Raw genomic sequence first — 20,055 nt, 5'->3', positions numbered from 1 at the left:
AGTTCAATGCTTAACCTTAGCCATCTTGCAAGATTTTCCCAAATTGTGGATAACCTTCTAGACTTGACCCTGACCCATGACGCTGACAAACTGTATAACCTACTGTACGAACATTGTTAGGCCTAAATAGTTATGTACCAAAATCTCTCCCATAACAGAATTAAAGATTTGGGAGGACATCACATGCTGATAAGTTTGTGTTCCACTCAGAAGCTAGTCAGCCTAGCTTCCTAGCGTTAGCACTGATTCCTACTCAATTTTACTTTTTGTTCATGTTATTTCCTGCTGACGCAGGTGTTTTTGGTAATAACAGTTTTGACCAACTAAGTACACTAAGGATGCAAATACTAATTTCTGCAACGTGAAGTTCTACTTTAAACATGATAGCCACACTCAAGGTGGTTACTATATTGTCAAGAAAAGTGGCTGTTGTGACAAGTTCTGTTTTTTTCTCTTCAGAGCTATTGTTCAGATTGGTTTTATTTGTTCGGAGTCTACTGCTAATCTTACATTTCATCCTGATACAGGCTACTGTCCCCACCATTCTTGTGTGTAATTGCATATTTCAGATGCGGGGAGTGGGCTCGCAAACATGACTTTGAGGTATGTCTACACTCTCAGGGATGGGGAGAGGAGACGCTGAGCTAAGACGGGCCCGTGTGCACTGTCCACACATGGTGTAAAAACAGCACTCGTGGACTCATCATGATACAATTTTGTCCGAAAAAAAAAGATGTGGGGGAAGTGTCTGACAGAGGAATTGTGCTGCCTTAATGAAATGAGTCTGTGCTGCCTACTAAAGCGCTCCTCCAGTCACGGCGGCGTTGAAGAACCAGAATTTAACCCTAAATTTAACCCCCAAAAAGTTACATTGACTAAGTGGTTTTCAAAGTTGTCAAAGTGGGGTACCTTGGCAGAGTTTCAAAAGGTCATCAGTAAAGTAAGAATTAACTTTATTTTGCTTTTTTAGTCCACTAAAAGGATTCAAATTGATGGCTCCCAGGTGAGGTATTGTGTCTACTGGTGGCCTTGTTATACGTCTGTAAGGACAACTGACAACTGCAGGCAGGGTATACTTTATAACAATAGACATCAACAACAGAAAATAGCTGTGCGAAGCATTGACAGAAGTCAATTACAGTAATTTATGTCATAGCTATGTAATAAAGACAATATTGAATTCCCTCTCCTTGTGGCTGTTTTGAACTCTATAAATTGATGCAAGCTACTGTGTGATGTGCATTACAGTAGACTGAGGATATATCCGATATTGTTGCAAATATGTAAATGATTCATTTGAAGCTGAGAACAGGTATTTAAGGTCTGATCAAAATTAATCTATTAGGTTTTATAAGAATCTATCTCAGTATGAATAATATGAACATGTTGTGAATGTGAATATTTTAGGCACCATGAATATATGATTCTGGGCCAAAAGTGATTAATATTTAATTGAACAATGATTTACAGTATAATGTTCCATTCATATTGCGTATGAAGTGTAGAAGCAGCTGCACACACGCACACACACACACACAATAACCTGTATTTTCTCGAGAACATAGCTCAGCATGGTTTCTACCTCTTGACAGGTGAGGAGGTGAGATGAGGAAGGCTCAGGCAGGCAGTTATGTAACTGCTCCATTTCTACATGTATGTATGTGTGTGTGTGTGTGTCAGTCATGACATTTCTTTACTATCCATGAACTATAATGTTAGCAGAAAAAGAGTCCAATTGTTTTGATGTTATGATACACATTTTAAGAGCATGTGTGTATAAATGTGCAAATGTGAACTAGTAACGCTAAAATTCATTCGGTGAACTCAACTGCAATGTCGTTATAATGGAGTTATTATGTGACTCTTGTCCAAACAGATGTGGATTTATAAAGGACTAATGTGGTTGTGATCAACGGAGCATTTCATTCTTGTCAGGATAAAAACGCCCCTGATACAGGTTCATACTGATGACATGGACAGATATCCCATTTCAATGTTAAGAGGTGGCAGAGGTGGCCACGCCAAACCCACATGCTGAAGGTGATGCACCTGACAGAGATGCTCAGTCAACAACGTTACGCTTAGGCCAGACTGCCCGCTTGAGCAGCGTGTGACGGCTGCCTCGCTGAACTGCTGCGTGTCTCACGCGTGTGCCATCCACACTGGCAACGTTTCTGTTGCTGGGCTACTGCTGTCAGCCCTTTCTTTCTACATAGAGTCTGCCTTTCATAATGGCCATTTAATTTCATTATAAATGTCATTCATATTTATTTTAGACGGAAAAAGGTTAAGAAGTGTGAGCTCATTTGTAAATAATAGTAATAATCCACAATTAATACCACGTACTTTATTCATTCATGGAGCCCTGCAAGTCACTGAATTTCCTACAATACTGTCCTGCAAATATTTCAGAAAAAAAGCCTTGTGTTGACAAATGAAGGAATTCTGGCGGCTCTAACCTGTTAACATGGACGCCGAAATAAAAAACAACAGGTTCCGCAGCCGCAGCGCGCTGCTGACGTTCCCTCTGTGTAGTCGGTTGATAACTTTTTTACTGGATATAAACCGACTGGAAAGTCAACGCGGGGAAATTCCCACAGTGATGCGGCGCTCATTCTGTAATTGTCTCAATCCTCAGTCAAAAAGTCAAAATTTATTGAAAAAAGATAGATGTAATCCTTTCCCAAATGCCCGACATGTTTTTGTCTAACGAAATATTCTGCTTCAAGCCATATTTGTTGGCGTCTAGTCTTTCAAAAACAACATTCACTGCGGTCAAAATCAGTTTTCTTCCCGGCACACACCTGTATTAACATTGCGGTCTAGCAACAATCTAACAAGAACAAGACCATGCAGAAATTGGAACACTGTGACTGTGAGATATTTGTGAGGTTCTCTGCTCTTGTTGCAGCGTTACATTTAGTTGCTTTTGAGCATCTTCCTTATAAAACTATCTCTATATGTTTCATTGGCTATGCAATGCTGTCATAAGGCTCTGATTGAGGAAAAGAAACACTTTCTTTGTTATTAATTCCAATCGATCGATTGATTGATTGATTGTTAGTGTTACTAATGATCAATTAAGGGAAATGCTTAAAATGTGCATCCCTAGTTGAAATAATAAACAACAGAATTCAATTTGTCAGTGATATTTTAAAGTATTAAAAATATGAGTCTGACAGCATAATCTTCAGATTATAAATTCCTCGTTCTCGTTTGCATTTTCTTTTACTCCTGCTGTCTTTCTTCTTCTCTTCCACTTCTCCTTCTTTCTTTACTCATCTTTATCTTTGAGTGTTTTGGTGTTTCACCCGTCATTCGTCCTTGCTGTTTGCTCTTACATCTTACATGTCTGACTGACAAAAAAAAAAAAAAAGCAAGAGAGGACACACAAGGACAAGTTGTCACGGCAACAAAATTCTATGAGAAATGAGCGAGGACGTCAAAGAAAGAGAGTTAACAAAGAGAGGGCAGTTAAGCAAGGGGACAACACGTGGGGAAAAAAATAATGTGAGATGGGAAAGACAGAGAAGGATTTACTGGGGGAAAAAATGAAAGTGAGGGTAGTTTAGATGAATGAGCAAAAGAACAAACTGGGGAGAGATGTGTTACATTTTTTAACGTCAAGTTTCAATATGTTGCAACGTATGTATGCCATCGTATTGATGATGGAAGAGAGGAGGAAAGGTAAAAAGTGGACAGAAAATGGAGGTGGATGTATGGTGAATGAAATAAACAGAGGAAGAAGGATGGAGTAATGAGGAGAGAATAAAATAGCCCATCATCAAGGTACAGGAGTGATGAGGCTATATTCTATATTAACTTTATTGACAACATTTTGTTAATCGGCCGCTGAAAATAGTCCCAAACAAATGCACTATTTCCTCATGTTTGAATTGTGTTTTTGAACTGTTTAATGAAATCACTCAGCCATTAAAAACAAAATGAAACTATAAATATTTTACCAGTTTTTAAAGATGTATATCTTCAGTAGGAGCCAGTGGGCGTGGGACTGTGTCATAGACAGGGTATGGAAGTCAGAATGTACTTAAAGATGGACTTACTTTAAGGATTTAAGGTTATCAAGTCTATCTTAATACAAAACTCTAATGCCATATGTATGGCATTCTTAATTTTAATCATTCCCCCTGTCCGTACCGATTCTGCTCATCAATTCCGGTTAACGATTCTTGATTCCAGTTCTTTGAGGAGCGGGGTCAAAATAGGTCACTTAGAAACCACAACTAAGAAACCGATAAACAGAATTGAAATCAAAATTTCTTAATGATTCCTTTGGAATTGCAATTTTGGAACCGGTTCTAATTTGCATCCGGTTCTCGATGCCCCAAACCAGTGCAAAACACTGAGCTGCAGTCACGTGAAGGTTTGACAGAACCAGCAGTACGTAGATGCACGTCAACAACTCACGACATCGGCAAAAACAAGTTTTGATCATAGCTCAAGCCCTTTTTAAAAACACATATTGAAAAATGGTCCTCACAGTTTTGAGTGTATTCTGTGTTATTTTATGCCCTATTTCCATTGGTTGGTTTGTAGACTGGGGTCGTAGCCATAGACTGTACATAGGCAGTGGACGTCGTCACTGTGACGTCACCCATTGGTTTGTGGACTGCCATTTTGAAGCCTTGAGTTTGGCATTTTGTCACCATCTTGGTTTTTGGCTGTTGCCATGTTGTTTTTTTGCAACCAGGAGTGACACGAGAGGATGGAATGAGAGGATGGAGTTCAGCACAACCCAGAACGCTGAATAAGACATTTTCAGGTGACCAACAAGGTCATAATTAACTTTCATGAACTGAAAACACACTGTGAAAGGGTTCAAGTTCTAAGACCAAAACACGAACACGACAACACCATGGTAGCAACCTCTCAATCACAAGGTAGCCACGCCCTGAAGCATCCCCTGCTTTATGGTCTATGTGACTCTAAATGGGGCCATAATTTACTAAATGAACATCATGCTGTATTGAAGAAGACTTGAAACTAGTGATTGAGACCATGAACTCATGTTTACAATGTTTACTGAGGTAATAAATCAAGTGAGAAGTAGGGTAATTTTCTCATAGACTTCTATACAATCAGACTTCTTTTTGCAATCATAGACTGTATATAAAGATGGACGACATGACAGCTCCCCAAAAGTGAAGCCAAAAAATCTGGATCGCCCCCTGGTGGCTGGCTGCAGTATAAGTCATAAAGCCTGCCTCCTCCGTGTTAGTGGATGTGCCAAACTTATAAGTCAAAAACAAGTCAAATACATTTTTCCCAAAGATGCTCTGTCATTTTAGGTAGTCCTTATCACCCTGATGTGTGTTTAAGCGTTCATTTTTTTCTGATGCGTTTGGTTTTAATTAGTTATTTGATGCTATAAAAAGATGTCATGATTGGCAGCTGTAAGTCTCTCTCTTGCTGACAAGCTAGAGCTCGGCTTGCGATTGGTTCGGGCGGCTGACCTCGACACCGCGGCACATCGCTACATCGCAGACTCTGGCTCCAAATTACGTCAAAACCTCAACATGACAGCGCCCCTATCTGAGATATTTTGGCTTCACTTCTCTACAGTGGTAGGAAATGCCTTGCCTTTGGAAAAACTAAATAACGAGAGACGATAAAGAAAGAAAACAGTTATCGAGAAAAATGAGAGGGAGCTAAACGTGAAAAACACAAAATACTAAGTGAGAAAAGAAGGTTGAAATGGAGGGAAGTAATCAAAATAGAGAGGACAGACAAAGGTGAGCAGGAAATATACAAGGCAAGATGAAGGAAAGAAATGAGGAAAGGATGAGAGAAGGAGGAGAGGGGAGGTGGACAGAACAGAAGAAAAGAAGAGAGAATTGTGGGAAAGGAGAATAGGAGGCACGGAGGTGCAGAGCAGACGAAAGAGTAGCGATAGGGAGATGCCGTTAATTCGGAGTTCAGAGAGATTTTTTAGTTTGACACACTCGGCAGGAGGCCTTTGACTGCTGCTGCCTTTGAACTACAGTACACACACACACACACGCACACACACACACACGGTTGGCCAAGGATAATGTTCGCTTGGAGGTAAAACAAAACAGAGAAAAAGAGCACAAATGGAAACCACAGATCCTTATTTGTGTATTAATTTCTATTGGTTCATCTTGCCTGTAAATGTGACATACTATCAAAGGCCACACTGGCTTCTACATACAGAGATATCATCATCGTGAAGATGAATGTGTGTCTGTTACGTTTGGAACAAACATGACATGGAATAAAGCTCCTGATGGTCTTATTATGTAGAGATGCTGAATACCTGCTGATGATGATAATGCCAATATAATTCTTAACCCCACAATGAGACAATACAGACCTCCTGTAGACCACCTGCCCTGTATGAAGTCAGATCAGTCTCATTATTAATGAACGCACACAGGGAATTACAAATGTAAGTATGGAATTTGATTTTAGTAATTTCCAGGTCTGGATAAATATGGAAATAAGAAAAGAGAATATGGAAACATATTTGTGTTTCTAGACTATTGCCCCTATGGAAATCAGATTAATTTCATTATATTCACCAGAAGTATAAAACATGTCAGCCCGTTCTCATTCCCAGGACGTCAAAAAACGATGCTTCGTCAAAGCCAGTGGCGTTCGATACCACCGCACAAGGCGCCCTTTAGCGCCTGTATGAGACGAACCGGCCTTTCCATTAACTACAATGTGAACCATTCCACAGCAACAGTTAACGCACAGGTGAAGTGCTATGGTGACGTAGTTTAAAGAGCGAAAGAGGCATACAGGATGGGTGAGCAGGCGGGAGGGGAAGCGGTTGGGCCCAATAAACACAAGGCTTTCATCCAAGAGACCGCTGTTTCGTTTCACTTTCACTTTACAATAAGCTGTTTGTGTCGTGTTCACAACGTCCAGTCAAGTTTTCACTTTAAAAACTTGGTAGTTTTAAGCCCAACCATGTTGTTGTTTTTTTTCCTAAACCTAACTAAGTGACTTTGTGCTAAGTGTTTAATATGTGGTTAATTCACAATATTAAGCATGTGTTTCTTACGACCAAAAAGCAACACTGAGGGGTCTGACAAAGTGTCAAAGTGTTACATATCCCTTATGAATTAAAAAAGAAAATACCACTTATTTGTGACAGACATGTCTTTCTTCTTTGATTTCTTTTTCCAGCAACCCAAAAATCAAATAAATAACGACAATGACTGGTATATTTGACGTCAGAACATCTCTGACGACAAACGAAGTCAAGCATTTTTACCGGATCGATTTAGAGATATTCCCAAGTAAAAGTCCCATAGTTGTACGTTGAAATATCTACATTTCTGAATACTTGCGTTCTTATAAAAAAGACATTGCTCCATAATTCCTGATGATGACTGAAGTCAACTGACTTCAGGACATCTCTGACCACATACACAGAGAAAATCAAACATATTTACTGTATCAATTTAGAGATTTCCAAATTAAATGTCCCCTAGAAGTGTATGATTCAACTTTTTTCCCATCGTCTAGTGTCAAAAAAGTTAATAAAAATTGCAATAAATCATAATATTAAATCGCAATACTTACAGAATCCAATACTTAAAAATGTTAATATATATCGAATTGGCTCACAAGTATCGTAAGTAATCGCGTTAGTATTGAATAAGATAAGCATATCATCCCAGTCCTAATTAAAACCTAGGGATGATAAACCTTTTGAACTGATGAGAAAAGAAAACATCCAACGATATAACCACATATTTAAAGGCCAACTTCGGCAAAGTAACATATTGGAATGATTGCAGGGCAAAATTTCATAAAAAAAAAAAATTCTACCAATGAACTGCTAATGAGGAAAATCAACTTTCACACTCACTCACATCAAGTCATTCATGTAGCCCAGAAATCAAGTCTGTCCCAGAAAGATTTATGGTTTATGCAGCATGCAACATTTTATTAGAGAATGAAGGCAAACCAAGCCACAGTAATATGTTTCTAAGATGGTTGCTAGTAGGCAGAGTGGAATGGCACTTTTGACTGAAGATGAAAGATGCTGCTTGTGTTAATACTGTCAACTTGGATCTCTCTTCCTCTCTCATTGACACACACCAAGAACACTGGTTATCTTGATCAATCTCTTGATATGCGGTTTCTTGTCCCTCGATCTGTATTTCAAGACCAGATCCTGTGTCATGAGTGTTTGATTTCCATCCCTTTCCTCTGATTTCCTGCACCTCTCCCTCCTCCCTCTGTCTGTCTCTTTCCTGCTCTAATCATTCTCTGTCTCCTGCCTACCTCACTTCACTCCCTTCATCTGTACTCATTGCTTGACATTAAGGCACTAGCTTTGTATACAGTGTGTGTGTGTGTGTGTGTGTGAGCATTAGAAAAAGGACACTTTTCCTGTTTGTGTGGGTTTTACTCTCTTTTAGCTCTGTTTTTGGTCTCTATCAACTACTGAGGGAAATAACTGTCTCTTTAGTTGCTGAATTCTCCACTATGTACACCATGGATGTATAATAACAGCTGAATACTGGACCCCAAGATGGCGCCTATTCAGTCCAATGAGAATTGCTCGCCTGGCACAAACTCCAAAAAAGCTTCCAGGTTACGTCCGGGGTTTGGGGCCCACTATGCACATTAGCGTTTCTCCTGTTGGCTCCGTCCGTGACTGCTTGGCCCATTGACTTTACATCGTAATGACGTCACAGATGTTTAAATCACTTTTCTTGGCTCAAGGAAAGTTTTACAAGTATAAACCCTCCATGGATCAAAAATTCATAATAGAGTCATAATCGGATTTGTTGCAGTTTGAGGTGTCCTGTCAACAGTTTTACAGGCTGCGGCGCTGTATCCAGGTCTTATTATACATCCATGATGTACACCAGATCGTCTCTAACTGTGTGTAACAGGTGGTTTTTCAACCTTTTTGGTTAAAAACAAACATTATAAGAGCAATGAGCCAACCAGAACAGAGAAGGTGCAGCTGCACAGCTCAACGGTGGTTTTCAAATTGACTATCTTTGAAGTACCCCCTAACCAGCGCAAAACATTTTTGGTAGGTTGCTGTGGCAGTTACGAGTTAACAGCAGTTAACGATGGCATTAAAAATAGGAATATTTTTATTATACAATGTGGTTTATCAAATTTAGATTTAAATGTTTTGTTAAAGTTATTATAGCATAATTATATTAAATTATATTTTTTAAATTATCATTTAAAAAAAAAAAAGGCTCACATACACGGCGCAGTTATCCAAAGTACCTTTAAGGGTGCTAGTACACCCATTTTTAAGAAACACTGAGCTAAACAATTAGCTGAAAGTCACTATAATGGCCTCTCTGAATTATTACGTGTACCACGCGTGGGTTGTCCACACTGGCAGCGTTTCTGTTTCAGCGCTGCTGCTGCATTGACCTCATTGACCTCATTATTTGTAAAGCATTTCTTGATGCCTCTTATGGTTTGGCAAATTCTTGACTGTTAATCTTAATTTGCTTGTGTTTTATTTATTTACAGATTTCAGATGCCTAGCCTGTCAGCTCTTGTCTGTCAACTGTCACAATAATAATACTTTTAAAACATGCTGTGTATGTGTTTGTATGTATTTGTTGTGTAAATTGAGTGTGTTGGACAACCCGGGGCAGGGAAGGAACTCTCTGGTGTGATCGAAGGATCACACCAGAGAATGAACCGATAAAAAACTTGTGGCAGGAAGAGGAAGGATGATGGAAAGGAGTTATTTTTGAAATGTATTAGCGCCTTTGTAATGAAAGTCCATTGATCTTTGTTCATCAATATTCTACAGATCAGCAGAGGGCTGGGTGAAGCATAGGTACCACAGTAGGATACACAAACACATTTGTGTAACTACACTTCTAAAGGTCCTTCATTGACTGCATGCCTTCCTTAGTGCAGTTAGAGTTGGATTAGGGGGGGGATACATTATCAGTCGCTAAAGCTTTAGACATAACCAATCAAATCACCTCGTTCCCTTCCCTCTGCCACAGTGCTCTGATAATTTGGTGGCAGAATGAGAGCGTTCTTTTTCCACTACCAAAGCTTCTCCCCTGAGGAAACTGATGCCCATGTGCACAGAACAAGCAAATATACAGCACCTTCCATTAAATTAGCTCAGGAGGAGATAACACATTTGGTTAATTTGTTTTGCTCTGGTCCTAAGAGAACAGTTGCACAGTATAGGAAATGGCTTAATGATATTAGATGGTTCAATGATATTAGATGAAAAGCCAAATAAGAGTTGGAAGCAAACCGCGGGGACAGTTTGGCTTCAGGAAGGGGGCCTTCGAGCAGCCACTCCCAGACATCTGTAGAGGATGCAGCATGGATCCACAATCTGTTATGTTCAATGACAACACGGCTACACTCAAAACGTTGACATTAAAATTCTAATTCAACATTTTAATGCTGCAGTTTGGTCGTTTTTGCATGTCTATTCATTCTGTTTACAGCCAGTATTTTTGCGCAGATAAAGATTAGGCTTATAGAGATGGACCAATATATGTTTATATCGCGGATCACAATCGTGAATGTCATCATGAGTGACTTGAAAAAGCTGTCTAGCTCGTTATCATGATAGAGAAATGAAAACTGCTGTGACCTCTCTGCTCCGCCAGCATGTGTGTGTGTGTGTGTGTGTGTGTGTGTGTGTGTGTGTGTGTGTGTGTGTGTGTGTGTGCTCGCACTCAAAATACGCCTGTGGTTCATCGACTCTCTAAAGGTGGGGGGAAGGGGTGGGGGAGGGGTAGACACTGACCTGTAGCTCTTTATAAATCCGTGACACAGACAGAGAGCAGAGGAGAGAGCCAGAGACAGCGAGGTAACCTGGTCGCTACGTTTTCATAAAGTCCCGACCTCACCTGCGCACTGTTATTGGCTGGCGGCTACACGGCCGCTGCCCAAAGACTGACGCCCAGAATTTATATACATATCTTTGTAATATATTCCACTTAAAACTTATTTTTGTTTGCATATCATTACATACAACATATATTTCCACAGTATGTCCATTAATGTATTTGGTTAATAAAAAAAATAAAATGCTTTCACAGCAATATAAAATAGATATTAGAGAGGGAATTATGACCTGTTTACCTTCCTAACACTAGCTCTAAGCAGCTTGCCAAGATTTTTTTTTTTTTTTAATCAAAGCAAAATTTTTAAATAATCATAATCATTTGAATGGTCTGTTTTTATGCAAATAACCACTATAGATGACAAAAGCAAACTACAGTACAGTATGGTGACAGTAGGCTACCCTCCCCTGGAAAATAGGGCTTCCCCAGAAGCTACGGTGTAATTCGAACACTAATTTACCATGCGTATAATGATTTTTTATGTAAAATATATCGCACATTGAATGACATCATATCTAAAATGTTATTCCTTCATTTAGCGCAGAGATTTCAAAAGTGGCAGATACAATTTCTGAGTGGCAGACAAAAAAACAATGCTTGCCTATCACAGTGGCAAGCATTTCTACATGAAAGAGATAATAAAGTTTTGAAATTTTAAATTGGATAAATCATGATGTGATACATGATTAAGATCATTAATGGTCAATAAAGGATAATTCACATTATCGTCTCTCTCTCTCTCTCTCTCTCTCTCTCTCTCTCTCTCTCTCTCTCTCTCACAATAGTGAGTGAACACGAGGAACCAACTGTAAATTCATTTAGATTTGTATACAGTGTAACGGAGATACTGTAGTGTGAATGACAGGATTTGTGTGTGTGAGAGAGAGAGAGAGAGAGGCTGAGAGAACAAAGAGAGAGTAGTGTGAGTCGTACACTCACTTTCTTTTAGAAAACCATTGTGTGATTGGCTGTCGTGTATCTAAGAGGTGGTTGGTTGGGGGGGGATTCTCCCCAAAAAACAACCAATCGCTGCTCTTCATAAAGATACTACGACAATCCCATTGGCTCTCCTAACAAGCAATTGACCAACTGAACTGCCCTGACCAAATATGGATGTGTGGTAACCCGGTCACCATCAAATCACCAGGGGCTCTTCTTTGATTCTTTGAAACTCTCGGTTGCACCGTTTTCTATTCTTTTTTTTTCTTTCTTAGAGGAAATGAAGATAAAGTGTGCATGATAAGGAATGCATCATTTCAAACAGGTGCACTCTGTTTTTAGCTCAGTGCAGCGAACAAGGCAGCATCCAATGCATCAATATGGCAATTATCCAAACAGCAACCATAACTACTACCATTTAAAGGTCAACCCGATTTCTTTCCAAAAGTATCACAGGTTTCAGTTGTTTGTAATAATAATGTAACGTGCTAAATATTGTGTGCATGTGTCGGAGTTTTTGTCATTCCCTCCATTTCCTGGTCATGAGTGAATTGGAGTTTATGTGAATATTCGGTGAAGTTCATGACTGCCAGCCTGACTTATGCACCGCATCCCTCACTTGGTATTGCAGCCTCAATTTCTTAAGTTTGTCACGGCATTGTTCTGCTGTTCTATTGCACCCACGCGCATGTATATACTCTCAAATTATCCCATGAATTGTTGCATTTTTGTGTTTATTGTCCAATTGGGCTTGGATGTTTTCATTTGCCCAAATTTCAAGCAAGCTTTTAATTTCTTTGTTAGACCAGAGAGATCCTTTCGCGGCCATGTCTGAGCTGGACAGTCGCATAGTCATGACAACGCATAGTCATGACAACGTATTCTAAATAGCGGTCCACTTCTGTGTTTTGGTACAGTTGGCTTTCACACCTGATGCGAACCGTACCTGAGTACACATGAACCGTACTCCAGACCACCTTTTCAAGTGTACTAGGATCTGGAGCGGGTCCCCAATGTGAAAGCACCTCTAATCTTCCTTGACAGTCTGTTTCATCCTTTGGGCCATGGATGCAAACAACATTGAGTGCTCTCTTTTGTGCAGCACTTTTGGTTTAGTCATCGTTACATTAGTGTACGTGGTATCATCACAAAACAAAGGATCAGCAGCATGACCTTTGTCATGTACATGCAGAACAATAACAAAGGTCTAATTTTGATCATAGCTAGACACACTTATGGTGTCTATAGAAAAGGAATCAGTGTCAGTGTATGCTGTTATTTTGTGACTGACACAGAGAGTATCTACTTTCAGTAACAAGACGTTGTGAAATACATTTTCAGTGAGAGGAAAAATGTCTGCTGTGTGGCAGTTGTTTGATCTCAGTGACCCATTAGTGAAGCTGCGACAGGATGATGTCTTAGGTTGTGTTAAGACTCAAACTGAGACAAAGCAGACACCTCGAATCAGCCAAGAATGACACCACAGTTGAGCTGATCCTGCCTCTAAAATTATACTTTTACAGTGTTACTTCTAAAAAAAAGTAATTACATAAATAAATGACTAAAATTAATTAAATACCACCAACTCTGGTTTGAGAGTGAAAGAGAGACTGAATAAGCATTAGATATAAATAAATAAGTAACCACCGTGACATTTTCACTGTTTACTAATCCTGTTTGAAAGGAGTTTTTTTGCCTATTTTTAGGGGGTTTCCCAGTGTTTAATTAACCTGTATATACACGCTAATTTTGGTGGAGAAAGTGTCCATCAAAACATGGTTCAAGGGTATGAAACAAAGAAAAAGCTAAACGCCCATACAGTAGCACCAAAGTGATTACTGTATATACTACATATACTACAACTGTTGCACACAATACTATCTATAAAAAACAATCAAAGTTGTACATGGCACCAAAAAAGTAAAGTTATCCGAAAAGGCTGCATAAAAACAAAAACGGCTAATTAGCAAAGGTTTCAAATAGCACCATAATCTCTCTAAAAATCATTCATATTTACAATGAGACAAGGCACTTGATAGCACCATGATGTGGTTCTTTCATGCTAATCACCTGTGATGGTGTGGAGCAGCGTGCTTTAGTCAGTGCAGTGGGGTGCTGCGAGCTGAGGACTGGTGACAGCGTTAATCAGTCAACCAGTAGACATGACAGCCTTAATCAAGGCAATGAGCGGATGGCAGGAGTGCTCGCTAGCTGAAAATCAACACACAGTCCATTTGTACGTCTCAATTGCTGACTGTGATGCATATAAATAACTTGCACGGCCCATTACACTCATCACACGCTGACAGAAACACACCGGGTTACACGCGCGCACACACAGACGTTCTGAGAGCGGCTCAATCCGACAACTCTCAGAGTTGTCAGAGTGAATTACCTGCATGTCAAAATGGAACAGATAAATTGTCGGGAGAGCACAGCAAATTGACTCGGTCAAGGCTGCTGATCTGTTGTTGTAGTGCAGAGAGGACAGACAGATAAACTCTTAAACACACACACACACACACACACACACACACACACACACACACACACACACACAAACACACTTCAGTCTGTCTTACCCAGAATCCATCAAGTCCAGCACCAGTTGGACTACACTGACACCACTTAAACCACAAATTAAACATGAAACGTTAAAAACACGGCGCTATGAAGATATAATTTCGTGAGTTTAAACAGATATTAAGAATTTTGTGTTGCAAGTTACTATGACTCATCCGAGCAGGTTTGCCTACAAAAACTGCTGTTTTGTTTTTTTGTATTTGAAGAAAAAAAAAATTGTGCTTTGTAATCTGTGAATGTTGATGTAATAAACAAAAAAACAGCATTTGAACAATAAATGTAAGGTTTCCGAAGGTAAATGTACAATGCATATGACTTTTTAAGGCTTTGAATGTAGTGGTTACATATTTGTAGCTACTCACATACTCTGTCCAACCACAAAACACTTCTACAAGGTAGGAAAGAAGGAAGGAAGCAGGGAAAGTACGTCTATCATTGGTTTCTCAAGTGATCTACCTCCTATAGCTACGCACTGATTTCACTTCATTTCGGTATGATACTACTGTAAATTGGTAGCTATTCTATGTGCCGTATGTATAGTGTATATACACATTTGTTTTGCACTACATTGCTGATTTTATTTTAGTTTAATTTTGTGTATTTGTAATTACTCCATGCAGAAATAGCTTAAATAAAACATGTCAAAGCATATTGCATCATTTTTGATTGGTTTCTGTAATGAGGAGTTCAATTTGACAGCATTAATATAACAGCAAACAACGAGAGGAATGCATTTCCTGAAGAAAATGCGTGTGAATGCTGACAGCTGAAATTAGTTGCAAAGCACTGCTAATTGCATTGCTAATGCTGCTGTACAGCATTCACAAAACTGTCATCTATGTAAAGATATATGGGAGTAATGTCTACCTGAGCAGAGAAAGAAGTTTATCTCCCTCTGTGTGTGTTGTAATCCGAGCTTCCCCTCACTTTGTTGACATCGTCAGGGTGGCCGTGCGTGCTTTTAGTATATGTTGTTTTATTAAAGTATACCTTATCTATTGGTCTCATATCTACAGACTACCAGACTGGGAACAGGAAGTGCATTATTATCATACTGTCGGAGATGTGTCGGTGTTTTTGTTCCGCTGCTTTGCGCGGAGCTGACACCCGACCGCCTGCCCGCTCTCTCTCCTCCCCGGCTCTCTGTAGCTCTGTATTCCGCTGTTGTCTGGCAAAGGCAGCGGTGCCAGTGGCGCGGAGGTCCTCGGGGACCGACGGTCCAATAACCTTATATTTTGATGTTATAAAGATGTCAATAAGATGTAGATAAATTTAAGATATTACTGATATCACTGTAGTATTACGTCACAGCGTCTGTTGTATTAGCCGTGTGTTTACTGCGTGTTTATTTGCAAATAGAGCGGGGAAGTGAGATCGGATCACAAGTGGTCACTCAAGACGCATGTGGAGACGCATTGTAATGCCAGGTGTGAACAGACGTACTTAGAGCTGTCCACTTGTGATCCGATCATTGAGGACCCGTCTTAATACCAGGTCTGAACAGGACCTTAAGCAAGTTTGAAGTTTCTTGATGTTGTTTTCCAAAGTGCATTGAACTGAACTGAAATGAATAGCTTCCTGGCAGGTATGGGAATTCAAAACCCAACAACAGGACACCAGTCAGCGATAATGTCAAGTATGCACAATGTGTAGTTAATGGACTGAACATATAAAAGAAACACTGGCCCTCGGAATTCCTTTTTTTAAAATGCTCTTTATTTGACTGAGAAATAGTGGCAGGTGTCCTCCCACAGTCGCGGATGAATTAAGCTTCAAACGTACCCGACATAAATACACAAGTGTGAAATGTCTGAAAGTTGATTCATTGTTACATTTTATTTCACAGTTGTAGCTGCAGCAGCAAAAATTTAGGATGACATTCTGTCTGTCAGAATTTGCGGAGTTTGATGTGTCTATTTGATGTTTGCCCCTTTGAGAACTCAGGTGTTTTACCTCCACAGGGAGACATTGAGAATGAGTGCAGTGCATTTGCAAGTGTAAGCCGGGTTTTGTTTCTGTTTAGAGACTCCAACTAATCCCATAAAGCTGAAAAGGAGTCTATCTTTGTTTGTCTTTGTACATAATTGATCTGTTTGCAGTCCGTCCAGGGTGTTAGGTGCCCAGTGCATGCTGGGATATATGCTCCACCCACCTTCCGCATCACTGACGCTGAATGACTAATATCTGAGACTCAACAGAGGCCTCGCAAATCAAGAGGCCTGTGTTTACGACAGAAATTGAAATTATTTCTGCCTTTTTCAGGAAAAAAAAGTCAATCTCTACCAGCTATGCAGCACATCCAAATAGCATTTTTGAACCCATAATCACACTCACAAATGCTCTTTTTCTCTTAATGTGAATTTGGAAAAGCTTGACATAAGTTCAAGCTACAGTATATCAGCTGTCACCACCTTTCTTCTCTTTTTCCCCCCCTTTATTTTCCTCCCTCTCATCTTTCCTTTTACCCCAGACACAAAGTATTGTGTCCAATGAAGCAGAAATACCACCAGCACCTTCTTCAAAAGAGAGAAGAAATTGTCCTTGTGCTACAGTTCTTCCCGTCATGATGTTTCTTTGTTGGTCCCATCCCCTGGCATGCACTATCAGACGTTTTGAGACCCACTTTTCCGGTTTAATTTGACCAACCTCTGAATCCCCATGTTTATTTTCCACATTACTTGACTTAACTGCCAACATAACTGCCTGGCTGGTGTTAATCTGCTATTGTCTTATTTGAAATCTTCAGCTTCATTTTTTTTCTGCCATAACTCAGCCAATAAACTAAGCTGCACCGTGCAAATTAACATAACAGATGCAAAAGGAAAGCGAGTGGAGTTACTTAATGCATGTGGCTCGTTGAGTTACCTGCAATTACCTTTAGAATTACACTTGGAGTGGCTCCATCTAAATGAATAGTGATGGGTATTTTACACCAATTTCTACATTTCTGCTCATTTGAATAAAACATTAGATAGCAACATTAAGGTAGAGAAAGAATAGAAATGTGGAGCTACAACATTTTGGCCAGCCATGTTTAAGAAAGTTGATGCACGGGTGAAAGACTGGCAGTAACGGATGATCCTGAGGGAGTTAGGCCCGGGCCACACAGGGAACGTCAGCAGCGCGTGACGGCTGCCTCGCTGGACTGATGCGTGTCTCATGCGTGTCTCATGCGTGTGGTGTCCACACTGGCAGCGTTTCGGCTGCTGCTTTCTACATAAAGTTTGCCTTTCATAATGGCCATTTAATTTCATTATAAATGTAATTTATATTATATTTTATTCATTCATGGAGCCCTACAAGTCACTGCATTTCCTACAACACTGTCCTGCAAATATTTCAGAATAAAAGCCTCATAGAGGGCAAGCAGGGAGTGTTGATTTAAAAATGTATTTTTTTTTCACAGCAATATAAAATACTGAATCAAGATGCAATTATGACCTTGTTAACAAAAACCTGTATGCAAACAGTAATATAGGAGTGTATGTTGAAGTACATGGGATTTATTGTTTTACTTTTTTTCTTCACTGTGGTATAAAATTGGTAGTGACTACTGGCTACTAGTGACTACTGAGTCTGGTATTTTGACATGTAGGCCTATGGGAGCTGATAAAATGCTTAAAATGCATTATTGTGGTGCCAAAAGGTGTGGTGAAAATCTATATTATGTGCTGGTGCACCTAAATGAAAAAGTTAGGCGCACCAATGCAACAAATGTAAAAAGTTAATCTGGAGGCCTGTACTGTCTTGGTTATTCTTTCCAACAATCACCAACTTTGGTCGAAATAAAACCTTATTTCAACCACCCCCACTGTCTCTCTCTGCCTGCATAACAGTGGATAAGCGGCTCTCGTTCTTTGGAGGCAGACCATTATATTAGCAAAATAATATGAAAATCATCGCCCAAAAAACTCGCCCTGAATTCTGCGCTATGAAGCCATTTACGTCATGATCCCAGCAGTCCTGACTCAAACTCTGAATCCACACGCACCTCCGTACAGAAGTAGCAGCCATTTATCCACAAAAAAACATAATTAAAAAGAGTTGCAAAGTAAAAAAACTCAAAATTAATTGAAAAAAACATTGATGTAATCATTTTCAAAATTCACATGATTTTATCTAACAAAATATTCAAATTCAATCCAATATTTGTTACCGTTTAGCCTTTCAAAAACAACCTACAAGCTATTCAGATCTGCTATTACTTCATCTTAGCGTTTAGCGTAGTTAATATATTTTTTGATAATATATAAAGTTATTCTTACGGCAATTTTTGGAATGTGCGCCCCACTTTTCCTCTTAGGCTGCATTCACACGAGATCAGACGTTGCGGCGATTCCCCGCAAAGTTGTGCGGAGGTCTGGGCGAGTCACTTTAACGGCCCATTAACTGTGACGATTAGCGTCTTTTGTTCTCTTATGGGTTGTACAGCTCTGGATCGCCGGTTACGTGATTGGCCACCACAGCGTGACATCGGGTTGTTTCTCCAAAAGGTGATTCTGTTTCCACTTTTTCTGCAGCAGGCCACTGCTTTTCTCCAAACACATTATTGAATGGGGGAAACGCATTTTTCGCCACACCGCCTGATCTTGTGTGAATGCAGCCTTAATCTCCTCCACAATGGGGCAGTTTACTTTGGCTTTCAAGCCACCCGCTCCTCCATGAACAACACGTTCTCATCCCAACTCGTCACATGCCACCGCTTTGTCACGCCCCTTGGCTTCACTTTATTTTGGCATCAAAACCACTAAAGTGACCCTTTGTGTCACTTTAGGATTAGGCAACAAAACCACTATAATTAGGTTTAGGAAAGAAATGCGTGGTAAACTACAACGGGAATGAGAGCGGTCTGCCATGGATAGTCATTTGCTGTTCACTACGGCAGTTGTCGTTTCACTTGCTGATTTCAAATGGCACAATCGTCTGTGTTTACATGACATGGTCTCGTCAGGTCCCTCCATGTGTCCATGACCTAGCATGTGATTGGACGTGCCTTCTTCTAACGCGATGATGTAAGCGACTGACTATCTTGACTGGCTTTCTTTGGAAAAATATATAGTTGAAATGAATTAAACTGTTTTTGTGTATTTTTTAAATCTAAGAACAGGAAAAATAACTCAGATAAAGCAGTCAAGGAACGTTGATTTCTACCTTTATTGTCCCACTTAGTCTGAGTCTATAATTATATTAAGCCTCATCTATTTAAACCAGAGACTTTCTTAAAATGGAGTTAGTAGCCTAGATTTTAGAAAAAGGTGTAACCTCAGGACCATTGGTGAGTCAAAATCCCCCTACTACTCTTTCTCCTCATCCTCATTTTCATCTGCCCACAAATTCACTGGCTTCCACTGTACATCAGCGGCGACTTCAGTTGCCTCCATGTTTACTTCTGTACAACAGCGTGCTGCATTTGACGTCTTTGTTATTGTCTTTTGCGCATGCGGGTAAATTCAGGATCGTGATCATTTCACACTGGAATCTTTTTATTGGTCAAATTTTAAAAAATAAATAAATTTGAAAAGCCAAAAAATCTGAGTAATAAATCTGAATTGTCCTCTAAGGCTTGCAGTGTGAACATAGCCATAATGACCTTCAACCTGAGGCTCATTCAAAACTCCATGGTGCCATGCATGTACCCTGGTACAAGTCAAACATGTACGTCTATTGT

This window comes from Sebastes fasciatus, chromosome 3 (assembly GCF_043250625.1).
Source record: "Sebastes fasciatus isolate fSebFas1 chromosome 3, fSebFas1.pri, whole genome shotgun sequence".
Taxonomy (NCBI): Eukaryota; Metazoa; Chordata; class Actinopteri; order Perciformes; family Sebastidae; genus Sebastes; species Sebastes fasciatus.
This window is presented reverse-complemented; position numbering follows the sequence as displayed.